Genomic DNA, 27539 nt, shown 5'->3' on the forward strand with positions numbered 1-27539 from the left:
CCAAGTTATTGGGAAGAGCTCTATCTCAGCCACTTAGAAAATCTCTTATGCTTTTCTCTCGCGGTCAGGGGAAAAGAGTAGAAAATCTTAAGTCTTATCTGCATTAAAGTGAAGTTTCTTTGTTTATATGTCAAAACATCACCTGTTTACCTAGTGGAACTTGAAAGGAGTTCTTGAATGGACTAAGATTTGAACTTCATGGATCCAATTTTTACCTTTAAAGAACCCTTTTCAACCAAACATCCTCTTCAGTAAAAATATGCCACGGGCTTGCTGTAAAATGGAAAATATTTAGACTGGGAATGGTCATTTCCTGCTGACATGACATCCAGAGGGCAGTGCTTTTGGGGTTACCTTTTGGCAGTGAAAGAAGAGGAGAAATAGGAAATCTGAAGAAATCACCCAACTGTGAGTGCAGAAGTCAGGACAAAATGCACTGAAGCTCAGAAGACAGCAAAAGAACTTGCAAGCAATTGTGTGCAAGTACATCAGAGAAAATTATATTTAATCATCATACACTATTATGTTGACGCTAGTAGAGATTACATTTGGTTTTAGAGTTTTTAAAGGCTTTTACCAAATTTTACTAACAGTTTCCTGGGCTTTATAGCATTCATAAAAAATGCCTGGTCAAAGCAACAGAACCTCAGAACGGTCACTTGCCTTATTCTGTCACTTTGACAGAATAACACATAACAGAATAACAACCATGTTTAAGTCCTTTATTTGAATAAGGTCTTGTCCCCGAGCCTCACATGTCTCAGGTGAAAGACTGTGCTGTTGTAACCTTTTTAGTTTTTTATGAAAGACTCAATAGAATTTGTTTGTTTGTCTTTTTGTTTGTTTCTGATGCAAAATGGTAAAAAATGAAATTGTAAAGTTTTGTGGAACAGGAAAAATCAACTCCTCTAGAAGATGCTGAAGCTATGCTTTCAATATTAAGTAAAGAATATTTGCTAAAATGATTATATTTAAGAACATAGGAAAGAATCCCAGCTTCTTCTGTACTGCTCAGTAGAAGTGTAATCAAAACTCTTTAAACAGCAAAATTGTTGTAAGTAAGGACTTTCGTTTCCTACAGTTCTAAGTTACTAAGGACCTGGTAAGCAAGAGAGAAAGAAGCTAAGCTCTAAACCTTACCTGAATTTCTTGAGGAGGAATCATTATAGAGGACTCTAGTAGTTTCTGATCAGCTACATATGAGTGCAGAGTGCAAGGATATGGATTTGCCTGCAGGATCGGGACTTCCCAACTTCCTGGGGAACAGCAAAGCCTTTCACTCCTTGAAGACATGAAGTGCACATGCACTGAAAATTGGGTAATGTTTTCCCCAATCATTTTTCAGTGCTGTTACCGTTAACTGTATGAGTACAAAAAACTGCAGACAATTGCAGGTTTGGTGGTTTTTTTTGAGTGGAAGTTATCTCTTTAGAAGAGGTTTCCATTCATGTTGATAATCTACTTCTTAAGTGCTGCTCACCTTGTTGGCATTCCGTGGTCTGAAAACGTGGCAGTGCAGTTCTCTGAGAGGGAATTTTACTTCCGTTCAATTCCCACAGGCTTAACACTGCTGTCCTTCCTTTCCGCTCTGAAGCACCTGGTAGAACGGTGCTTTTGGTTTGTTTGCAGTGGGGCTTTGCGAGGATCGTGGGTCCATTGAGATCCTGAATTAGGAACAAAAGGGAGAAAACCATTGTTCAATGATTTTCCATGTTTTAAGTCTGTAATAGAGCCCTCCAAGTTTCAGAGCATGCAGTGTTCTCTCAACCATACCCTGGCCTATATTTAATGTATGGCAGCTAGAGCTGGAAAAACTGGTACGGGGCTAGTGCTGTAGCAGGTAAACAGTGGGATACTGGTCCAGTCCCAAACACAGGGTTGTACCACCTTTTGTACATATTCAGCTGAGCTGGGGGATTGGTTTGCAAAGGCTGTTATGAACTTTGAGCTCTTCCCTTTCGGCCTCTGTTCAGTTTTAATACTGTTCCCCTGTTTCCTACTCCTACCTGTAGAAACAATGAAAAATAACACCCAAAAAGAAAAGGTGTAACTAGATTTTGGGCATTCAGTGCTGATCGGCTACGCAGATTGCAGTACTGAAAACAGTGGTGAGACACCTACATACTTCAGAGCAGATCTGACTCTTACTCCATTTTGTTTTCCTAGTGTCCATTTCATAATGACTATGAGCAAAGGCACTGTTATGCTTCTTTAATTACATTTATTTGATTCTAATTAAGTAGGATTTCAGTCTTTGTTTTTTTTTTTGAAACCACTGTCTGTACTGAAGAAACATGAATTTGGAAAGAGAAGTGAAATAATATAACAATATCCCTTGATCTTACAAAGTAGAAAATAACCCATCTAGGCACCTTTTACTGCTTGTTTTTTTCTTTCTTTTTTTTTTCCTTTTCACTTTGTTAAGGTGTGCCTTCACTCCATTCAAAAGTACAATTAAGAGATTATTAGAGTTGTGATGAGAAGTATTCAGAATTATAGGAGTAAAAAAGTCAAGATTGAACATTTTATTTAGAGGAGAGACTGGCAGTTTGAAGCCCTCACTTTTCTTTCTTATTGTTGTTATCTGTGTACAGTGCTTTTATAGCTGAACACTGAAGGAAAAATCCATGTATTTTGTATGTTTGATAAGCTTTCAGTTGAGGCACTTTGTCTCCCTGGTATATGTATTTCACGTTGCATGTTGATGCCTCACACAGCAATTGAAAAAGAAAAAAGCAATAAGGAAAGGGGTAAAACAGTGATTGTGAGGGGAAAAAAATGAAGACATTTATAAAACTGTGAACATCTGTAGAATATCTTTAGAGAAGCAGTAAAACCCAGATCTCTGCCCTGCTGATTTAAAAAAAAAAAGAGACTAGATTTTACATGGGTGGTTCATCAGTTGGCTGTATAGTATGACCTAAATGGATGCTGGAGAGATGTGTAATATCTTATAATGGCAGAGAAACATGTATTATACCTTTTATTTCTGCATATGCTAGTGTTTTTGTCATAGGTATTGAGTTTATCTTGGCTGATCCACAAGTTTTAAACAAGAGTGTGTTTGAGCTTTCTTCTTATAAACAGAAACACGTTTCTGATGAAATTATATTGCTCTACTACTCAGGATTTTTAGATTCAGAAAAAGGAAAGCATAAACTAAATGAAAAAGACATATGGGTTGTCTCATGTTAAACTTTTAGAGCTCTATTTTACCCTGTATTGTGATTCACAGGTTTTTGGAATCTTGTTATTGCTATACCTGTTTGTTTATGTAGTTGGAACTGTGCATTTCAGTGTCTCATCTGTCCACAAGGAATCCAGAGCAGTAGCCATCTTGCAGAAAGTCTACAGCTTCCATTTCTGTGGTTATAATCCATCTTGGGAAGCAAGAATGGAAGGTGAAAGAGAAGAAAGGTTGGTACAAACACAGATTTCACTTTGATTTGGAGTTGAGGTGTTGTGTTGAGTGTTCTCTTAGGAAGTGAAATAAAGACCTACAGGTTCTTCACTGTAACTCCTTTCTCTGCTTGACAAGCCTGATCTTCTGTGATCAAGTGATCTACCTGGTGGGTGAGGGAGAGGCTTTTACCGTAGCCCATCTAGACTTCAGCAAAGCCTTCAACACTCTTTCCCACAGTTTTCTCCTGGTGAGGCTTCACCTTGACTACTGTGTTCAGTTTTGGGTCCCTCATTACAAGAAAGACATTGAGGCCTGAAGCGTGTTCAGAGAAGGGCAGCTAAGCTGGTGAGGGGTCTGGAGCACAAGTCTTACGGGGAGCGGCTGAGGGAGCTGGGATTGTTCAGTGTGGAGAAGAGGAGGCTCAGGGGAGACCTCATTGCACTCTACAGCCGCCTGAAGGGAGGCTGTGATGAGGTGGAAGTCGGCATCTTCTTTCATGTAACTACCAATAGGACTAAAGGGAATGGCTTCAGAATCAGGGGAGATTCAGGCTGGATGTTAGGAAATACTTCTCTGAGAAAGCGGTCAGACTGCCCAGGAAGGTGGGGATTCACCGACATGGAGTTGTTCAAGAAACATTTAGATGTTGTACTGAGGGATATGGTTTAGTGAGAAATATTGGTGATAGGTGTATGATTGAACTGGATGATCTTGGAGGTCTTTTCCAACCTTGGTGATTCAGTGATTCTGTGATTCCAACACTGGCTTTTGGAAATGAGCTGGTGTGAAGCAAAGCATTCAGTGAAGAGCTCCTGAAAAAGCATCCAGTCTCTGAGACAAAATACTTACCACCTATATGACACATCTCATACATCGTAAGACCTAGTCTTCTGAAAGCAATGACAGAATAGACTTTATCTTCACTACATCTCACAGCCCAGTCCCAAATCCCACTTTGGAGGGTTTGTCTTAATGCTGAGCTTCCTTTCCCTGTGTGCTGACTTCCTGTTTACCTTGCACCCGCTGAGCAGTCCTCATGGAAGCGTTCGTCATGCATTTGCCACCTCCCTCTGTCTACCTCACCGCTACCCCAAAAGCAAAAGCCTAATTTCATTGCTATTAATGAGTGAGTGGCACATTATTAAATACTTCTTTTAAATACTTCTTTTTTTTTTTTTTTTTTTTTTTTTGTCTGAAGGGCCATTATTCATTCTGGGCAGAGACATTTGCCCTCAGTCACATTTATCTACCTGTATCCGTGTTTCAAGGATTTCCACTTTATTGATATTTCCATTAGAGGAATTTGAAGAATGTTCAATTACATAGAGACCATGAAACATATTTACTTTTTTGTTTTTAATAGTCTGCCAACTGTTCCCTGCCAAACTTTAAACTGGGCTTATGACTCTTTTTTTTTTTTAATAACTGCTCTATTGTAATATATACAAGTAGTGTGCACACAAATAAAAGCTCATACCATAGCTTTAGAACACAGTGCTAGATTTTATCTGGAGGATTATTGCAGGCCTGTTTCTAATTTATATAATGTTTTCATTAATAGCAATACCTTTTTAAAATGCCCAATAAAATAGTGTAGCATTAGTTTAAATACAAATTTCAGTCATTTTAGATATCCCCCCATTGTAACAGGTCAGGCTTTTAACAGATGTCTCAATAACTTTGCTATTAGCAGGAATATCTCATGAATTAAAATCAGGCCTCTTTGTCTCTGTCACTCATTTAAATGACCTACATATTTGGCAGATGGAGAGGACTTGCTTGTGCATTAGTACTGATGGGTAAGGTTTTTTCACTTGTGTATTTTTGGAGGAGAAGGATTTAACATAAGTTAACGTCGTTTATTTTTTATTAATATCATACTTCAGTTTCACTTTACAGAAATATCTTATTAGGCACATCTTGCCTTTTAGGCATAGGCAACATCTAGGACATTTCTCTTGGGCACCAGCCTTCTGTCTTAATGTAAACCCTTCAGTGAAGCAGTGGACAACTTTTTTGCAAGTGTATGCACTAATGGAGTTGAAATAGAAGGTGTAATGATTCAGTAATTGAATAAGTTCTAGGTAAAGTCTGAGATCTGGGCCTTCCTGGGCCTTTCTGGCTGTAGATTTGCCTGCTAATGTCTTCTTATTTCTTCTCTTCCTGGCATAGTGAGAGTTTCAGAATTACGCTAGGGGTCTCGCTTAAAACAGCTCACTGACATGTTGTTGTGCCAGCACCTGTTCCTGTGTCCTTTCAACAATCAGAAGGACTTCTTGAGTTGAAGATTTTGTTGACTCTCATGATGACAGCAGAGCTTGAGGCGTGCTGGGAAGGGTCAAACTGCAGGGAAAGGTTTAGATGTAGGTTTGGTTTGTTTGTCTGTGCAAAATCACTGTCTGGTGTCCTGTGAACTAGTACATACGGAAGTGATTGCTTATTATTTTTGGTGTGTGTTTGATTGGAATGTAATTAGTTACACAAGCAATTAGAAAAGCTCCACACCTAAATGTGCTGCATGAGGAAGCAATATATCCCATAGTCATTAATCAAGAGATAATAAAAAATGCAGTGCGATAGAGTGAAGTGACTTGAGAGATAAGTTTGATCTGCTCTTCCTCCCCCCCTTTTTTTTCCTGGTGTGTACTACTGGGGTAAGTGAAAGAGACGCTAAGCTTCTGCGATTTCCATTGACGTCATTGAGAGCTGCAAGTTCTTAACATTTCTTCAAATCAGACTATTTGAACTCAAGTGTATCAATATGGCCTGATCAAATTCAATGCCATTTGTCCAATAAATTCACAGAATAGGTAGTTATGGGCACTGAATTGATATTTTGTTGCTGAAGATTCTCCTTATTTGCACAGAAGTTTAACTTTTTCTTGTCCATGAGAACAGTCTACAAGTTAGCAAACAGGAGAGCTTTCCCAGTGATTCCAAACCATAAGAATATTGCTGTGATTGAAAGCAGAAATCATAAGTGGTGTTATGTTATCTTAAGTTTGCCCTTTCCCAAATTCTCTGCTGTTCTTGTGAGCTCTTGTGAGCAGAAATATGGCTGAAATTCTCATGTGATGGTGTTGATGATACTACTACTACTAATGAGAAGAAATGCAGTGTTGATGATACTACTGATAACCATGAGAAGAAATACTGCAAATTTCAAAACTAAACTAATTGCTCAGGATAATATAAATAGATGCATACAAGGTTTTGCCTTCTTAGAACTTCAGGTCTCTTTGTACTTAATTAAGATCGAAGTTGAAGTCTGTCTGGTGGCCCAGTTCATTTTAAGACTTAGTGTTTTAAGGAGCTCCCGGTGCTTGAGGAACTGCTATCATTCTTCTTGACCTGCTATTCTATGTGCTTTACACCTGTGTAATGTCAGAGGAAAGAGTCTGACAAGAGAGCATATACCTTTTCAAAAGAAAAACATAAGTGTTGAGGTAAAACAGTAAGTCATGGGGTTAATCAGCATCTTTCCGCATATCGCTGTTCTCTCTTAAATGGAAAAGGAGATTTTTGATTTATTAGAGGTTTTCCTGTAACAGGAATTGGAAACACAGTCCCATAGAACACTGGATGTTTATTATTTATGTTAAAAGTTAAAAAAAAAAAAAAAAAAAAAGTAATTATACCCTTTTAGCATTATCTTTTAACTCTTTTTCTTCTTATACTAAAAATGACCTTAAGGAGTGAGAAAGACACTTAGGCAGAGACAACAGGGGAAGGGATGTGGTACATCCTGCTCCCATTAACACTGTCAATTAGCACCATTTATCTTGAAACTTGTCCAGCTTGGAACACAAAGAATGTACGTCAGGGTTTGGGCCAGACAGAAACATAGAAAATGATGGTATTTGTGGAGACAGTAGCCAATGTGGGGGAGAGAGCAAAGGCACACAGTTGTTCTAAAAAGAGCTGCTTTTTTTTATGTGTGGAAATTTGATTATAAGATGATTCTTTCAACATAAACACAATTCTCTAAGGACTTATTAATGCTTCAGTAGCATAGTGGAGAGACACTAGTGTAGTCCGCTTTAATAGCTTTCTGGCTTGAACCCCAATACATAATGTTCTAGTAATAGTTTATGGGTGACTACAATAAATTGGTAGCAAGTGTTTTCCATTTTTTGGCTCTTCTTATCAGATCTGCTGGTGGAACATTTTGTTCTGAGAATGTTGCAAAGGCAATTGATCTGCTTTGGATGTGTACTCAAGAGTTTTGTGTCTTTTAAAATATACGTATATATGAGCTTTTTTGTCTTGTTCTGAGATGTACAGTATGAAGCTGGGGGCCGGTAAAATGTTACAGGGGATCTGAACAGTTGGTTAAACCCAGCAGGACTCCACCTACCCTAAGTAGTGTTCTGTGAGTACTGCCAAAAAGGCAGTTTTCCTTCCCCCCCGCCACTTCTCTTCCCAATACTGTCATTGTTCTGGTCTTTCCATGCAACAGTGGAAAACTTGTGTCCACAAAGGAATAAAGATCTTTCACACAAGTTCATTTTCAACCCAAATGGCTTTTTGAAATAGGAAGAAACATGGGATTTTTTTGCACTTCATGATGAGGGAAAGAACCATCTGATTAGAGATGGGCCTAATGATCACCTTTGATTTCTATTTGACATGGGGCTGAACTTAACTGTAATTACAGAGTGAGACTCCATGGCCTCTATTATGCAGGGGCTGTCCCTCTTGGTCTTCAATTAATTCACAGCTCCAGATCACCTCTATGGTGAGCCTAATTGAAATACGCTGCTTTCATCTCCGCTCCCACAACTAGAAGATGAGTCTGGTAGCTGAACCCAGACCAGAAATGTCTAGTGGGTTTCTGTCTGCGGGAAGCCAAACAAGAACTGTCAGCCCTATTGCCTCTGGATTTGAATCCTCTGGATGTGACAGAAAAAGTCAGAGGTACAGAGTGTTGAACAGAAAGCAAACATTGCCTACGAGCTGTTGAGTTGCGCCACTGAACATCCAGCACTTGTTCTTAGCTTCATTTCCTTTCTGTAAGCAGCAGGCGTGCTCAGTCACCCAGCATAGTTTGTGGATGAGACTCAAAATGAAAATGGGTACATTTCTCTCAGGTAACATTAAACACATGCAAAATTAAAGGCAGCCAAATACCTCCTTCATTCCTTTATGTACTGGAACATTTGTTTTATATAAACGTTATATTAGAAAAACACTGGACTTGGGGCAAAAATCAAGCCTTAAAGAATGTAAACTAAAGTCTGGTGATCTCAAAAGCACAGAGTGAATACATGCTTGAGAAATATTTGAAGTAACAGAATGTGGACTTTGCCTAGTTAATGTTAAAAGTATCCCAGATGACGGCAGGGGAGTCAGTTTGGTTGTCACATAAAGCTGCAGAGAGAGCTGGAGATGAACACAGAGCACTGAAAACCTGGCCCTGGGACAGGAAATGGAAGTGCAAAGTGATTGAGAGTGCAAATTGATGAAGGAAGTTAGACACAGAGAAGTGCAAAATGGCGGTTGCCATGCCAGAACCGTTTGGATTGGTTATTATACTGTCATAAGCCTAATAAATGTGGATATTTGTTCTCTGATAAGTCCTTAACTTGTTACAGAAACATGTTATGGACTTAGTGAGGGAGAAGAGAGTCATAATAAAAGGGCATTTGAGGGGGGACTCTGTCCACAGTGGTTCAGTGCTACTTTTAAACAGATCCCATCTTCTGGGTCTGCTCTGCTTTTACTGTCTGTCCGTTGTGAACAGGGAATTTTATTTTTTTTTTTAACTTTCTTTCCTTTTATTTCTTTATCTGAATAAGATCACACCATTATCACCTTGGGGGCACTGCTCTATACCAGTTGGGTCTTCTTATTTTCCTAAGGAAAAACCAACAACTCGTTCAGATCCTGTTCTAGGAATCTGTTGCATATTGCATCTGTGGAAGAGCTGCATTTTTCTGTCTTTCATTCTCACTAACAGAGAGGAGGCTTCAGGCAGCCTGCAAACAATGCGTGAGCTTTCTGTTTCTCTCTGCAAACAGAAATATATCCCATTTCCTGTTGGGGATTCTGGGCAGAATCATCCAGCAGATAATTTCCTGTAGTAAACATTGCAATAATTAGAGTTAGCGTTCCAGAGCACTGAACTTTAAGTATCTTTTATTATTGCATCGCAGAAAGCATACAAGAAGCAACCCCAGTCAGATGTGGCTATGGTTGATCATTTCAGTTGTGTTATGGCAAATATACGACCTGAAGAATGCCCCTAAAATATATGTGCAAGACCAAGCATGCAACTCAAGGCAGAATTTGCACAGGCTAATTCAGCAAGAACAGTTAAAACTCATTTCCTTTAAAAAATAAAAAGCTTTCTTGTGCTTCTCTTCTTTGTGAAGCAATTTAATTATTTTACTTACTAAGGAGCAGACTTTTTAAAATGACTTCAGCAAAATGTTCATATTACAGACAGCCAGTAAAGTCTTGTATAACAGTTAATGCTAAAGTGAGCATCATATTTGTACTCAGGAATGTGGTGATGTTGAGTATGCCCTGCAAGAAGACTCAGTGAGGTTTGGTCCAGATTAATCTGCCCTGGTTAATAGAGGACAATATTTCAGTCATTTTATTTTGGATAGGTCTGAAGCAGAGAATTAGAGGGAGCATGTTTATTAAAAAACAACAACAACAGGAACAAAAAACCTGAACGTACGAAAAGAAATTGTTGAGGCTTACTTTTTACATTTAGTGTATTTCTTCACTGTACAAAGTGGTCTACTTACAGTGCTGTTATGTGTTTGGAATAAACAGTAGAGTGCTATATTTCACTGTAGGGTCTGTCCATAGAACGTGCTGGCTCTTGGCTCAGCTGTTTACATTTTTTTGGAAAAAGCTCCCATCTGTTACATCAAACTTGTTAATATAGGTCTACAGGATATAATAACATTAATGCTCTAAGTATCCAAATGAAATGTCAGAGTCCGGCTGCATACACTGAATTCAAATGTGGCAGTGTCCTGAAGCCACCCCTTCTGCTAACAGGCCATTTAATAATCCATGTAAGTATCCCTAGATGTCTAAGTCTTCCAAGGTCTGTCGGGGGCCAGATGTACAAACACGGGTACAACATCAAATCCTCACAAAAGCTTTTCTGCCATGATAGCATGACCATATCAGATTTGGCCTTGATTATCTTTTTTTGGCTCTGAAGCTACAGCACCATCAAGACCTATTTAAAATGAAAATAGGTTTGGTAAAAGAATTCTCGGAGCTTTCTGCTACTTCCAGTAAAGTTAAAGGCAAACGGGCATGTAAAAAGTTACACCATACTTCCATCTATGTTTTGCCATTCATTAGACAAACGAACAAAAAAACAACACAAAAAGAAACCAACACTTTGTGATTTGTTGCTTTTTTTTTCTTTTTCTTTTCTTTTTTGTTTTGTGTCTTGGTTTGCTTTGTTTCAATTTAATACATAACCGAGTCCTTGATATTTTTATTTCTTGTATGAGCTACTGTAATTTATTCTTATAGTGGCCATCTGACCAGAATGAAGATGTATGCCCCCTGTTTTGATCCTTGTAATGATGGAGGGTGAAATGTAAGTTTGTTATATTACCTTTCTTGTTTCTACTCCTTTGTATCCATGGTTTTTTAATTTACATTGCATTGTGAATGAAAACCCTTATCTTCTGCTGGTTTTTTTTTTCCTGCCACTCAAATTTTGCATCAACACAAAAGGTTTGTTCTTCAGTTCGTGTTTAGTATTTGGTCACGTTCATTATGAGGTACATCTAGAATACACAGATCACATAATATACATAAAATATCATTTCTCCCTGCTTTTTCTCTGATATCTCATTATTAAAAGCTATTTTTTTTAGTAGCTAGAAACCCAGTCTATGCATAAAACTGCCACCAAATGAGCTTTGCACATCTAATCATATGTATTTTTATTCCCAAATGCTCAGTGATCAACAGTAATTTCAAGTAGAACGGTTATAAATCATATTACTCATAAACACAGTGCAACTGGCTAAATAGAACCAAGCAGAGGGTTAATAGTCCAATAATAATTAAAATAATCCTCTTCAATTCAGTAATAACTTTGGCCACCTGCCTTCATCCAACCCCCAACACCACCCTCAGTACTTCTTACAAAAATATTCACATTACAGACAATCTTGTGTAACAGATTAACATAACATATCTGGAACATTACTCAGAATTTTGGGCAATGGCAATCTGAATATGTTCCTAAGTTCAGCTTTTTTCCTCACACAACATCCTGCTGTTAACTCTTGACTTTTTAAATGAGTGGGGCTTGGTGTAACTGGAATGCACTGCCTGTGGTATCACATGGAGGATTTGTGTGAGTGTGTGTGTTGGAGCAGAAATACCACATGCTACAAGGGGTCAGCACAGATAGTATTGTAAGGACTGGCTTTCTGTCTTCGCTTTCTGATTTGAATAGCTGCAGTGCCTATCTGATGTTTGATTTTAGTCACGATAGTGGGTGACACAGAGCCGGATGCACAGTTGGATGTGTGAGGTAAATTTCAAAAATGCCAGGTTTTTTTCATTGAAAAAAAGGAGAAAATGAATCTCTTACGTTCAGAAAAAGTAATGTGATCATCCAAGCACAAGGCTGGAAGTCAGGAAGCCTTTTTTCTTTTGTTCTTCATCTAACCTGGAGTTGTTTTTCAGGTAAGTTTTTCTTGTAGAACTGGAATCCTGCCAGGGACATTTGTGATGGAAAACATTTGGGGCACCAGTTATTGTTGTAGTATGATACAGTTTTCAGTCATTGTTCCTCATTTTAGGTAACCAGACCTAGAAACAAAATAACTCTGTTCTAATTTAACATTAAAGTCCCATTTTTTGTTACAGATTTCATCTTGTCCATTGCTAAAGTAATTGGCCTCTGTAAATAAGTGCTAAGTAAACAGTCGAGCAATTTTTGCTGGTAGATATTGTAATTCTCATTTTTAAATCACCTAATAAAGATTGCCTTTTAAATAGAGCTATTTGGATATATCAGGGGCGCGTTGTACTAAACAAAAAAGAAAAAAAAGAAAAAAGAAAATTAAAAAAAAGTCTCTGCCATTTGAAAGAGACCATTTAGCTTTTGAACATATTTGCTCCACACTAAATAATAGATGTTATTCTGAGACAAATAGAACATGGTCTGTATCCTTCTATTGGAAACAGCTTTCTTTTGTCTGAATACTTCACCCACTCCAACTACCTGCCCCCATACCAACAAACAGATTTGGCTAATATGAATTGTAGGTAAATTTTAGGGCTGTAATATAAATTATTAATTTAATAAGGTTAATATTTAAATAACTTTTTAATCATTAACAAAAGTGGAAAGTTCAGAGTTAAGATATTCTTTTTCCTCCCTGCGAAAATAAACATTAACAAATCATTCCTGTGCATGATGTAGGTTGGTCTGGTTTGGATAGTTCACTTGCAGTAGCAGATGGCTAGGAAGATATTGCTCTGGCACAGCATTATGATTACTTTCATGCCCTTAAAGAATTGTGCAGAAGTGCTATTGACAAGTTAGTACCTGAAGTAAGAACTATTATCTTTATTGGCAAATGGGTTCTTAAAAGATGCTTGTCACTGAGTCAACTGTTTGTTTTCTCATCATCATATCTTGAGAAAGAGTAGAGGCCATGGAGTGTTTTTCTAGTAAGTTTCGTTTGTTAAGCATAGCTCTTTCTGGAAAAAGCAGGTCAGGTCAACAAATCATGCACGTGTAGAAGGTTCAGCTTTGTTTCTAGAAAAGGCTGTTGCTCTTCTTTGGCTGTAGAAGGTCCTTCCGCTCTTAAATAAGTGAGCTGATTGACTGGTCATCGCAGACATGTTGCAGGATGTGGCAAGAGTCTGTGTTTGAAACCTAGTGCTGCCCCAGCCATAGGCATGGGCACTGGTCTGCAGCTGCTGCTGCAGTTACCAATCTTCTCCACTGCTAGCATAACCATTCCCAATGGCAATACCAGCACTACTGTGGGAGCTGTTAGCTTGTAACTTCCATTTGAAACAGAGACTTGCTAAATTGTGAAGCAGTAGCCTGACAGTAAGACCCCCACATTCACTCTTCGGGTTTACAGAGAGAATGATATAAGCATTTCTGTTCTTTAAAGGTTATTTCAGCCACAGCCACATTCATTTTTGCTGGGATTCAGAGGTACTTCCTTTTCTGACTGCTAGGATTTGTGATGGCAGTCTGATAGCAGACCGTTATGACCTTTCTTTGAAAAATCTCATTTTGATGTTTGATGTGAGTTTTATTTATAGCCATTACTTACACTGTCAGCATCTTGAGTATTCCTGTTGGAGTTCTGTCTTGTGCTCAGTGCTACCGGTCTCAGCTAGATGCAGCAATTTAGTGCCATTTGCTCACAGTGCTAGCAGCTGAAGATATGGTGGCCAACATTTAGCATGCCCAGAAGCTAAGAAGCAACTGACTTCTGACTGTCTGAATTGTCAGAACATTAACTGTTCTAGGAATATGCCCCTAACTTTTCATGCGTGCACTATCTTTTCAACATAGAAAGCCTACCCTGGCTTTGCATCTGAAAAAAAGATATCAATGGAACTCTGAGGAGATCTACTTTATGCTATTGATAGGGATATACATTTCACCCATCTTAACAGCTGGCGCTTAGTCATGCCTTCTGAGCTATCTCTATTGACAAAGGAAAAGGAGAGGCTTCTCTGGAGACTGACTTAGCCATTTGTATGATATGAGAAGGAATTGCACTCTTGAGATGGTCACCTCATTCCAGTAGTGGAACAGGCAGCCTATACAACAGTCTGTTGGATGGCCAAAGTTAGGTGAGATTATTTTACCCTTAATCCCTCTGTGTTGGTTTGTTTGGTTGTTTTTAACTGCTTTGAAAGGAAGAATAATATAGTTCTATTTGGTTTTGCTCCATCCTGTTTATATAGTACCTTGCAATTCTTAATGCTAGAATTATGCAAATGCAAAGCAGTATGATGATTGGAAATGCTGAGTTAATGCGGCAGATTAATACTGGGATTTTTGTTGTGCCCTTTATATTAATTAATAGATAAGAAGGAAGGCTTTGTTGTTAAAGCAGTGGAATGTAACTTGTGATGAAAGTTCAGCACTCTGTCACTGAATTCCTGAATAACTTTCAGCCAGCTGCTCCATCCTCTGTGTCTCAATACATCTGAAAAAGTAGTCCCTGCTCTATCACTCTTGGCCTGTCTTGTCAGAAGAGTTCTTTCAAGGGACAACTGTCTCACAGTCTGTATCGCTGCAATGCCTACAACATTGGTCTTGCTGGAACCTGTAAACTTTGCTGTAATATACATAATTTATCAACTGAAAACCAGTTTTTTATGATATATTTCAGAAATTTGTCTAATTTAACATATGAGTACAAATGGATAATCCATTGACCTGCGTTAAACAGGGGAAAGAAAAAAGATCTTTCTGGGTATGTTTGAGGAAAATATAGAAAAAAGCCATATATGTAGATCACGTATATATATGTAATGAAATAGTAGTGTAAAATGGATCACGTTTTGTCAAGAAACAGATCTCTACTATGTAAAGTACTTGTGCTCATAATTTAAATACTCTACAGCATAATAAGCATAAGTCTTTAACAGGAATGACTTGAAATAATTTTTGACTCTGATTGATTTAGGTAAAATTACAGTAAAGATTACTTTCATCTCAGAATATCCATTCACTTTTACTGGGGACTCTTCAACTTAAATATAGAGTCTCTCTTGAATTGTTTCCTTCAGACCTTAATTTATGCAAGTTTTGTTCTATATAAGTGGCATTCACATGATGGAGTTATCTGCTATCTTGCAGTAGAGCTTCCAACATGGTTTTAATCCAAATACTGTGTACTGATATGTACTGATATATCTCTGCTAAGATTTTTACTAAATCAAACTGTCCTGATGTCCTTAAAGCAGGATGAATATTAGAACTAAAAATGTCCTACTGATCTGAATATCTCAGTCTTCGTATTGATTAATCTCATAGTTATTTTTGTAAAAATATTAATTTTTTATTAGATCCATTCTTACTACTTGGTCTCTATGTACTAATTTTTACATGTTAATCATTATAAAAAATAAATACTATATCTGTAACAGATTATAGAAATTATAGGAAAAAATAAATGAAAAAGTGATATAAGGGTTGGAGCTGTATTGTGGGCGTTAGTTCTGTTTCAAGTGCATACTTATAACTCCCCTTACATTTAGACCAGCCTAAGGAACTAGTTTGTGTCCATAAGTCATTGTAAAGTGGCAAATATTGAATTTTTAATGTCCCTCGCTGAGTATAACTGAGAAAAGATACATTTTCAAAGATTTTTTTTCAGAGGAAACACGAACTGAAATTCTGTATTGTGTTTTCGGATGTCATTGTTGTACGTGAGTTGGAATAATTTTGAAGAATTCAGCAAAATACAAGAATAAAAAGAATGTGAAATAGGCTCCATTTTGTTTTTGTTTTGTTTCAAAATAAAAAATGGTTTTGAATGTCACCTCACAAAACGTCAACTGAAGAAAGTTAGAAAAGCTTTGGAACTAATATTTTGTCAGGAATGACAATAAACAGCAAGGGTCCTTTGAAATAATACTGAAAATACTTCACCAGTAGAAAAAATGCTTTGGCTGAGATCATATACTTCTGCAGAAGATGAGTCTTGTATTTTCTAAAACCTAAGCGTCTGTCTTAGCTACCTCATTACATAGGATTTATAGATATATTGACAAAATGAACAACAGAAGTATAAAAAAAAACTAAAACACATTGATTACTTAGAATATTCCTGACTTTTTGATGAAGTTTCTCTGATTTACTAGAGTACTGTGGGCTTCAGAGGAACCTGGAGGCATCCCTTGCTAGAAGGTTATCATCCTGGGAGGAGTCACTATTCTGATTTATTTCAAGGGCAGTAAAAAAGGACATCGTTACTTGAAGTGGTTCAAGCAATTTGAAAGTTAAGAAAAGCTGAAGCCATTAGCCCAAATGCATTCTTCATGCACTTCCAAGGTAGTAAGAATTGCATTGGAACTGCTTTATGGGTCCTTTCATGTAGACCCAACTTAGGTGAGGCTGAGGAATTCTCTTTATATGGCCCTTGCAAATGCCTGCAGGAGTACCTTTGATTCACTATTTAAATAGAGAATGAAAACCAGGATGCTTTTCCTTGCAACTAAAAGATGAAGATGGGCTAAAATTCCTTTCCAGTTATAAGTTCTGGACATCAGTACCTCCAAAACAGACATCTCTATAGTTAGATAACTGGATGCCTTACTCAGAACTGCTTTCATAGAATCATAGAATCATAGAATGGCCTGAGTTGAAAAGGACCACGATGACCATCTGGTTTCAACCCCCTTGCTATGAGCAGGGTGGCCAACCAGCAGACCAGGCTGCCCAGAGCCACATCCAGCCTGGCCTTGAATGCCTCCAGGGATGGGGCATCCACAGCCTCCTTGGGCAACCTGTTCAGTGCATCACCACCTCTGTGTGAAAAACTTCCTCCTAATATCTAACCTAAACTTCTCCTGTCTCAGTTTAAAACCATTCCCCCTTGTCCTATCACTATCCACCACTGTAAACAGGCATTCCCCCTCTTGTTTATAAGCTCCCTTCAAGTACTGGAAGGCCACAATGAGGTCTCTCTGGAATCTTCTCCAAGCTAAACAAGCCCAGTTCCCTCAACCTGTCTTCCTCATAGGAAAGGTGCTCCAGCCCTCTGATCATCTTAGTGGCTCTCCTCTGGACCCACTCCAAAAGCTCCATGTCCTTCTTGTACTGGAGGCCCTAGGCCTGGACGCAGTACTGCAGGTGGGGCCTCACAAGAGCTGAGTAGAGGAGTAGAGGGGGACAATCACCTCTCTCTCCCTGCTGGCCCCCCCTTTTTTAATACAGCCCAGAGCAGAGTTGGCCTTCCAGGATTTAGAGCTGTTCCAGGAAAACTTGGGTCTTCTTTGCCTGTCATTTGGGATGACCTGCTGCTCATACACAGTACATCTTTCACTGGGGCTTCCAGCTAACATTGCTTAAGAACACACTGCAAAGGCGCTGCGTAATTCATGAGGGTGTATACAGCTAATCTACCCATGTAGTGAAAAAATGGAAGTGCTCATAAACTCAGCCAAGAATCCTACTTTTTCTTTGTGGGTCTGGTAAAATGTGAGAGGCTTAGGGGACATTTTCTGTGTGCTTTGTTACAGTTGTCTCCACTGAAAGGCTTCAGCAAGTTCTCTTTTCCTTTGGCTAGGCAGCTTTCAAGGCCTCCAGAGGAAGATTTGAAATCAAAAGTTAAAGAATGGGGGGACATTGTGCATATATCCCCAATTTTGCCTCTTTTATCCAGACATTGTAAGCTAATTTTTAACTCCATTATCATTTTTTTTTATTATTTTCTCTGCACTTCTGATGCTTGTCCTTATTTTCTTACGGTGGGAGGTATGTCTATGAAAGACACATATTACTTGTACTTTTTTTCTTTATGTGTTGAACATAAAGAATTTGTTAAGTCATTTGTATGAGCAGTACACAGTAAGCTGTTTTCACACAACACACTAAATATTAAACATAGACTATAACGTGCTAATAAAACATTGCTAATGTAAGTAGGCCACCTAAATTGGAAGATATGACAGTTCTGTGATTAAGTGCCTCATCTCCTGAATTGAAGCTCTGGAAGGCTTTGGTAGGCAGAACAAAGCGTAGCACGTAAATATTAACAAAATTATTAAGACCTAAAACCAGCAACAGATAACAAGGAAACAAAATAGGGTGGACCATGATGGTCACTAGGAGTAGAGGATATAACATACCATGTTTACGCAGGTGTGTAGAAGTATAGCAGAAATGCTGAGTCACAGCTTGAAGCAGTGATTGTGCACCTGATGGGAAGGCAGGGCCAACCCACGGGAGCTCAGGTGCAAGCAGTGTTCCTGATTGACCAGAAGGGGTAGACCAGGATCTACCCAGACCTCATTTAAGGGTTGGCAGGGGGGAGGTGTAGGTCTGTTGCTGGTGGTCCTTGTGTATCTGAAGGCCTTTGTAGGGTAAGTAGTTTCTTGGTTGTTTTTTTTTTTTTTCTTTCTCTTTTGTTTCTGTGTCCATGGCTGTTGTGTTTAGGCTTATTCTCACTTACTGTAGCCTGGGATTTTGCTGCTCTGTTATCTTTGCTGTACTTTCTATTGCATTATAGTGTTATATTAAGCAATGAGTGATCAGTGATCTGTTAGCACCTTCTAAATGTTATCTTAACATCCTTGTAAAGACTTCTGGTTGTGTGTGGAAACTTTAGAATAGATTTTAAGTGGCTTTTCTCACATATGCAGCTTCAGTGTGTGTATATCTTTATTAATCCAAAGCTTCCTAATCAGTATTATGAAATTGTTCCCAAAGAAAAGGTAATTAAGAAAAAACAGTCTGAGGTTCACAACTGTGTTTATTCTACGTTAATGGTTTAGCATTTTTCTGGATGACAGTGACTGTATGATGGCTTGAGGTTGCAGAGATTGAGATAGCATTGTTCTAAGCTGTTGACTGCTGGAGATTTGAAAGGGTATGCTCCAACTTCATCATGTGCACTGCTTTAGCACATCTCCAGGAAGGATCTTGGACTTGCCCTTATATCCAACGTGTCACAGGCTATCAATATGATGCAGGATATGCTGCAACAAATTAGCACTGAGTTAGTTAGGGTCAACAATAAATAGGAAGAAGAAAGTACATGAGAATGGTCAGGTACGAACCAGTTACCTTGCAGGGTCATCATGGGCCTGTGGCATTCTCTTTTACTAGAGGTGCAGACAGGGTTTGATTCAACATAGTGTCTTTACTGAGTAGAGAGTGGGCTTTTTTTCCTGACTCAATATTATCTTTTACTGCAACACTTCTGACTGGAATCTTGACCAGCTTGCCTCTTAATCCTGCTCTTTTTCAACTGATCTACAGAAACAGGAGATGGTGCATATGCCTCTCATAAATGTCGTTTTCACTCAATTGCAAGTTAGAAACAAGCCAGCTCATTCACTGGTGAACACATGAGTACAGGATCTCTATACTAAAACTTCTATTTCTGTATTTAAAGTTCCATCAGGGTTCGGTGAGAGGAAGATATTTTGGGGTTATAAGAAATGTCTGTTCTTCAAAACATCCACCTCAGAAAATACAAGTCCACACAGGCTTAAAAAATATCTGTGTTGTGTCCTAGAATAAAGCATGTATTTCATGCTCTAAAAGTCTGAGGTTTGTAGTTGAAAAAGAGTAAGTAAATAATTCAGAATTTGTTGTGTTTACCTGTTAATAATTAAGCAGGTTAGTCTGTGTACTTTTTATAGATGTTGAGCTTTATTTATTTTCATACTTGGCTCATGTAGTGATTTTTAAATCTGAAGATGTTCCTGCCAAGGAGGAGATGAGAGAAAAGTCGTCAAGGAGTTAAGTGTTGCTGTGGTGTTTTCATCCTGATGGGCAACTAAACTCTACTACACTGCCCTCTTGCTTACCCAACTTAAAGGAAGAGTGGAAGAAAACATGATGGAAAAGGGCTCAAGGATTGTGAGGAGGACAAGGAGATTGTTCACCAGTTACCATCAGAGAGAAACCAGACTCATTGTAGGGAGGCTGATGTCATTTATTGCTTGTAACTAACCAGCTACTAACCAATCTCTCATCTCTGGGGAGAGAGGAGTATTCATCTTTATCTTCCCTTCTACTTTCGGCTTTCCTTATTTCCAGTGCTTTGAGGGAATTAATTTTTAAGGGTGATGATGGTTTTTTGTTTGTTTGTTTTTTTTTTGACAAAGGCAGATACCTTTGATTCCTACTTTCTGATGCCTGAAACAAGGGATGGAGGAGTCTCTTATAATGTGGCTTTTGGTTTATCTCAATCAAGGAAAAGTGTCAGCCTCTTTTTGTTTTAGAAATGCAACCAAAATGTGGCAGAGAGAAATAAGGAACAGGCACATCATATTTCTGTTTTCTTGAATTGTGAATTAGTTACATTCTGGTGAAAAGTGCTAAGCTGACAGCTCTGAAGTCTGAAATCATCTTTGCCGTTTGAGTAGGTACGGAGAGGCCAGCAGCAGTGTGAGTTTCTCACAAATATATTTAGAACTGCTCCTTGTGGGACTGCATGCTGTGGCAGGTGATAGTTCAATTGAGTGGATCTGTCAGGGCATCTTTGCTTTCAGTAGTCACAATCAGGCCAATAATTTTCCACTTTCCTCTTGAATCTCCATGTCTGTTTCTTGGGGGTGGTGAAGAAGTAAACAATAACAAGAAAACATGATTAGCAACCAAATTACTCTGTTCTACATTCAGTGGTTCTCTGTTGCTGTTCACATAGCCCAGACCTTAGCATAGATTGAAACAGAATGAGATTTGGGTTTCTTTTTTTCTTTTTCCTGCTGCCAGGCAAGAATTCACCCCACTGTTGATAACATTCCCTCCCCACCTTAAGCAAAGTCATCGCCTAATTTTTGGAATGTTTGAAGTGTTTCTCTGGTCTTGGCAGTGTAAGATACCATTTGATATTTTTCACTCTCCTTTTCCAAGGGTGAGAGAAAGCATGGGGCATAAGAAAAGTCAGTTGAAATGATTGGCATTAAAAGACAAAAGCTGCTGAAATGTGAGAGTGATCTTTGGTCTATATATTAAAAATCAAAGATGTAGAAAGACTGTTTATGTGAGAATTAATAGCCTATTTTGTTGACAACTGAAGTCTTCATCTGTTACCATGGCATGTTTTAATTCACTGTCTGCACTGGTATTTCCTTCTGAAGAATTATATATGCTAGTTACTAGTACCACCAGTATTAAAAAATAACATTTGCCTCTCATGTTCCAGGCAATGTTTTCTGTTTAAGTTGAGTTAAATAAAGTTAAGAGGAGGTTAAGCTGGGAGACGGTGTTATGGAATGCTCTGCTACTTCCCTTCCTCCAGTGCATTAATTGTCTTCAAGGGTCATTTTGTTCTCGATCTGGACAGTTAATCTAAGCCTTCTGTATAGGTAAATGTGGGTAAATAGTTCTCTTCAAATAGAATTTAGAAGTGCGCTAAGTTGTTTTCTAGAGGACTTTATCCTGCCTTAACAGTGGGACTGTAAACTGGGTATTATTCTTTAAAACTCACCCCTGCCAAAAAGCCAGTTCTTATCCAGTTTATTTTATGGTCACAGGTCCAGTCAGTAGTCTGTTTCTGGCAGTTTTCATGTAGAAATTTTCTAGAATCTATCTTTATGATGGAAGTTTAATGCTAGTCATTTGATTTATTTTTTTTTCCTCCAGACAAACAAGCTTGTGTAGTGAATCAAGTCTAGTTCTCAGTAGACAGAAGTCTGTATCACAAAAGATTTTACTACGGTCAATAGTAATTTGTTGGTGCTTGTAGGTCCAATGGGAGAGACTGAACGAGCCACAGAATCTCATTACGGTCCCTCAGTTCAAGGCAGAGGGACAGCAGTAAGCCTGTGACAGTGAATCTTCTGCTGCTTGCAGTACTGTCCTGGAAATGAGAGGAGTTGAAACTCTCAGCTTGGCAGATTAGCTTTTTTCATAAGCAGTACATTCACATGAGTCTCTTTTCAAAAAGAGCATTACTGTGATGCATTGTCCATTTTGTTAAGGGCATACTTTACCCAATGTTCATTGCCAGGTTGACTGAACCTGAAAAGTCCAAGAGATTTACTGGTAGTCTCACAGTGAATCATTGTTTGAAACTCTTGGTGCTATATTCTTGCCATTAATCAACAGTGATTCCTTTCGTCTATGTGCTGCCAGAGTTTAGTTTGCATATATGAAGACTGTGTTTGGGAAGAATTGAATTGGAATAATGCTAATATAATTTATCTTTATTCTTTGAATGTTACTGTTTGTACATAGAGCCTTAAAAAGAGAAGATTCTTGTGTAATTGTTATCCTATAATATCTTCTATCCCTTTGGCAAAAGCTCCATAAGCAAGGGAAATGTAAATTTATGCATTCTTTACATATTATTGAATGGAATGTATTTATCTTAGTTTTACTTAATTTGTTGATAATTCACTGAATAGGTTTCTTTTCATTCACAGCAAAGTCAAAAGGCCATGCTCCTTATATGGTATTATCATAAAGAAATGGACGAGTATACATGGTTCTTTCCTGTTAACATTTATTACTGTTGATACTGTAGAAGCAGCTGGCATAGTGGAAGAAGCATTTCTAATTTAGAACTGTTTATGTTGTACATTTGTTTCTTATCTTTATGGTAGATCTCTTACTAATATACTTCATCCCTGAAAACACTTTTTTTTTAGAAAACTATCTCAAGACTGAGGATTGTGATATATTTTGTGACCTTGAGGCCAGTAAGACCATCCTAAGCTCATGCTGCAGAATATTCACTTTTGCTTTATACATAAGGCTTATATTTCCAGTGGAACTGAAGTTTATTTCCTGAACTGTGTGCATAGTTTTTCATGATGTCAGATTTAGAGGGTATTATCTGAAATAATTTGAGTCACCAATAAGCTGTTGCTCTAACTGAAACCATTAAATGTAAACACGGAGATTGGAATTTAAAACAAAACGAACAGCTTGTAATTTTAGATATGATATGGTCTGTTAGCATGTTAGTCCAACAAATAACTACCACAAGTGTAAGTCTTGATTAACTTAAATCTCATATAAAAGTAGTATTAAAAACTATGTGGCAGAAATGTTATCACTTATTAAACTCAGACTTACAGAAATTTGGGAAGGATTAATTAAAAATAGTGACAATCAAGATAACATACATCAAGATAACATAACAGTTACGCTGACTTCTGTGTAGCATTTTCTAGCAAAAACTTTAACTAAGAAAAGGATAGGTGTTTGTCATGGCTGTACAAAATTTGAAATTGCAGTAGACCAGAGAAGACCTGAGACTTCTGATTTAACAGAGATTGAGGAGATAACATCTAAGTATCGCTGCAGGCCCAACTAATCAATGAGTTTTAAATAGAGAAGATTTTCCTTCCCCTCGTGATCAATTTTCCTATGCTTTTTCCTGCTTTTCATTTATTTTGAATTCCCCAGCATAATGCACTCTTCCTGGGCTCACCCAGCATACTGTAGAGAGATTCAAGTCATCTCTGACTGCAGCACATAGTTTGCCAGCCAGTACAGAGTGCTTTAGTTGTTAGATGACTTAGACAACAAAGCAAGCAGCACAGTTTCCTGCTATCACCTATATCGCTTAAACCATACACCCTCGTGCAATACATGTAGCAGCATCTAAAGGTCAAAATCTGATCTCATTACTCGATATTTTAGGCCTTCTGTTTTGCTTTATTCATTGTCAGTGCAGAACTGTCAGACGATTAGAGATTGTGGTTGTGTGATGTTAGAAAGTGCTACCAGCTGCCATCCAGTGTGTCTGTTCAGGCAGTGACGGACCTTATGAAAGCTAAAGACGTGCTCTACAGCCTTAGTTTGAGCAAAATAAATCTTCCCTGAAAACAGTGAAAGACTCCATACAGCAGCTGATGCTGATGACTGACCCATGTAGGCTGGGGAAGTGTCTTCAAGTGATGAACTTAGGGCATGGTTTGTTGGTTATGATTGGAGGTAGAAAGCTCCCAGAAAACAAAGGGAAGGCTGCAGATACTCAAAGTTGTGAGTGTGTAGGCAGGAAGGAAACAGAAGCACCTCTGTAGTAGCAAGACAGAGGTGGGAAGTCAGGCCTGGAAATGATGAACTGGAAGGCCTGCTGTCATTGCAGCATCTTTACCTTGAGTAAGCAATGCATTGCATCCTTTCCTTCCTTATAAACTAGATTGCTTCAAAGAGCAGTTCTTTTCTGTAGCATTTTAGTTTTAGCAGGTAGCAGATCACAGGTCCATTAATACAGCAGATCATCTGAGATCTGGGAAAACAAGCTTATGGCAAATAATTGCTGTTGATTCAGTTCTGTGGTGTGACAAAGGGGTCAAAATCTCAGTGACTAAAATGTCTCTCTGTGTGTAGCTTTGAAAACCCCTCACCAGAGAAGGATTACAGAATACCGCTAAGCTTAGTTAGCCCATTTCTGCCATGGTTGAGCTTGTAATTAGGTTGGCCATGGGTTCCTAGATGGAAGTTCAGTACTTGGGAGTGATGAATAGATCTTGCTGCTCCTGTGAGAAAGCACAAAGCCTGGCTGGACTGGGCTTGGGAATTGTAATCTGAGTGAACCTCTCATAACCGGATTTGGAAATTATGCTGGTTAGATCCCTAGGCCTTATTTTGAACTGGTGAAGTAGAGTGCCCGAGTCTAATTTCTGACATCAGAGTACTCCTGTTTGGTATCCAGTTCTGAACACTTTGTCAACTTCTGTTGTATAGTACTAAGTCTGTTTTTAATTCTTTCTCGGAAAGCAGTCTATACAGAGATTTTTCTGATCATTTTAGTCACTAAAGCCAATTATAGATATAACAGATGGAAGGATATCTTGCACATTTTTTAAAGAAACATGAAAGAACCACTTTAAACTCTTGAACTTTTGGAGTATTTACTTGTAACTTTTTCCACAGATGCATTTGAAGATAAAAACAAGTAGCAAAACTTTGGTTGTGGCACCCATTTGTTTTATTCCAGCTAGGGATAAAAACTACTTGTAATGGAAAAAATAAATGTTTTCTTTTAAGCATGAAGTCATATGAGTTGGTACCTACTGGATTGGTGTTCAGTTGTGTAAGTTTTCTCTCTGAACTATGCACAGAATGTGTCATGTTGAGTGCTAGCGCATTTAGCTTATTTGTTTGTCAGCTGTGTGCTAAATGTGAATGTGTAAGACCGCTTTGTTTCCTTCAGGTAGTTGTATATTGATACATATATATATATACACACACACACACACATACATGCAGTATTCTGCTCACTTCCCCTGCTGACTCCTAGTTATTTGACTGTTATGAAAACTCAAGATGTTTTGTGTGCAAATCTCAAAACATAAGCTTTAGTAAGCTTGTTTTTTTTTTTTTGTTTTGTTTTGTTTTTTTTTACAGCAGCATAAAAAAGAATTGTTGAGAGCTGCTCTTAACCCTTTTGGAGTCCGAAGTCAAAAGGTAAAATTAAATGCTACTTTCTGGGGGTTTTGATGATGTTGCTAGTGTAACTGTTTGGAAATGCTATTTCTCTATCACATTTGAACTGAGATTTCCCCTAGGAAAAAAGCAGGGGTACAATAACAAGACTCAAAATATTATTAGATCTCGTTAAGTGCACCAGCATATCTGGGCCTAAATTATGCAGGTAAGCAACAATTGGTAAACTGCAATTATCTGTTTTACTTAATATAAAAACATTGGCGTTGGGAGTCAGTGGGACTTTCAGTAGAGTTTAATATTGCTAAGGATTTAATGATTTTTGTCTCGCTATAACTTGATAGTTTTTATGATATATGAAGTTTTTTCAAATTAAAGTAAGACAAATCCTGTAGCTCTTTTCTCAGGCAAGAATCCCTCAATGGGAGTTTTGCCTGACTGAGAACTGAATGAGGTCTAAATAATTAGCAATTAAAATATTCAGTTATTGTGCTACTGTATATAACAAAGCACTGGAGGTATTAAAAATTGCTAATCTCCTCCTTATTAAAATGTTAACTGCTAAGCATAATACAGCTTTGCATTTTCTATCATTTGTTCATGCAGTTCATTAGTAGAGGTGAAATGTTTGTGACAAATACTCATTTGAACTTTTAAGGGATTGACTTTGTTGAGCAGAAGTGTGTATTGAAGCTGTGACTTTCAGTCAAACACTAAATACATAAATAATGCTCTATATAAATACATAAATAATGTACAGAGTAACTTTGCATGGAACTTCTGAATATTTACAGAGCAAACTAGGTGGTAAGCTACTTGTCAGTAGGTGGAACTAAACAGTTTAGGTATTAGTATTTGTTTTCAGCAGCAGCAGCTTGTAGTGAACTCAAAGAAAGTACAGATTAAAGATTGTCCATGGAGTATACTGGGCAAGTAATCTGCGCTGAGAGGGTTGAGAGACTAGCATGTGAACAATTCAGTAATAAGTTAAGAAGGAGAGTTGGTGCATTTGTTCAACTGTGCATCCAGCTCAGTTAAAATTAGCATGTGAACTGTTTATTACTGAGCTAGTCAAAACGAGGATCAGACTGTTCTCTAACCCTGTTACTGCACAAAAGAATAAAAATGTATATCCTGTGTCTTTTGGCACAAAGCAGCTGTAGCAAGATGTGATGGAGAGTGAGAAAGGAGTGGTGAGAGAAGGTGATAAGTAGTCAATGAAAAAGGTGAATATAGTATTACAGGAATAGTTTGGTGATGGGTGAATTCCTCAAGGGAGGACAATCCCCTGAATACTCTTCCTCTCATAGCCTCTCCCTGGAGTAGATTTTGTTACCTCTTACGCCTAAAGATTTCTTCTAATCTTTCTGAAGAGCCATTCTGGGCATGGGCATTTAATTGTTCCATGTAATGCTGTTGACAATTCAGGCCGTGACTCTGCAAGGATTTACACATGTATTTCACTTACAGCATTATGAATAATCTTATTGAAGTAGATGAGATTAATTGCAGGACATAAAGCTAAGTATGTATATTAGTCATAGCAGTAAAAGAGGTGTAGTTTTATGTATTAGTTTGTGTTGAGTGTGGAAAAGTTGTTCAAGATATATGAAAACATATTGGATTTTCTACCATTTGTGTGGCAGTTAAAGACAAAGTAGATTGTAACGAACTGAGCATTTCTGCTTGTTCACAGAATCCACAATTTTGTCCGGTGTAAAGTGTGGAAAAAGAATAGGCTGCTTTCATTTTCCTTTTTGCATGCACAGTTAAACCTCCATCTAGAATGAGATGATCTTACAATTTATTATGGAGGAGTGAAGAGGAGAGAAATCAAACAGGAAGATGTGTGCTTCTGTGGACTCTTGTTTATAATTTCATCAGATTGGTACGCGCCTCAGACATTTTACTTAGTGATAAGATATGCAAATTATTCTGGAGCCAGCAGCAATACTTTCACCTGAATGTCGAAACTGACAGGGATTTTTTAAATCAAACTTCAACAACAACTTGTATATTAAAGCAACTATTCTGAAGATATAACCGAGTGCAGGTCAGTAAGTGCAGAATTGT

The 27539-nt window shown here is 38.0% G+C and overlaps 1 protein-coding gene across 22 annotated transcripts in view; it reads left to right on the forward strand.

Annotated features, from left to right (window-relative positions):
- ZBTB20 (zinc finger and BTB domain containing 20) overlaps positions 1-27539 on the forward strand; it is a 466833-nt gene that overhangs the window by 34450 nt on the left and 404844 nt on the right. For 17 of the 22 annotated variants that reach the window (XR_008211397.1, XR_008211398.1, XR_008211401.1 and 14 more), the window contains exon 2: positions 25428-25487. The gene's annotated coding sequence lies outside the window, so the exon portion shown is untranslated. Of the gene's footprint in view, positions 1-25427; positions 25488-27198; positions 27520-27539 lie in introns of those variants that run through there. The other 5 variants (XM_052704493.1, XM_052704425.1, XM_052704418.1 and 2 more) reach the window with 2 other exon arrangements.

The sequence above is a fragment of the Tympanuchus pallidicinctus genome, unplaced genomic scaffold (genome assembly GCF_026119805.1).
Source record: "Tympanuchus pallidicinctus isolate F22 unplaced genomic scaffold, pur_lepc_1.0 scaffold10, whole genome shotgun sequence".
In the NCBI taxonomy this organism is placed as follows: Eukaryota; Metazoa; Chordata; class Aves; order Galliformes; family Phasianidae; genus Tympanuchus; species Tympanuchus pallidicinctus.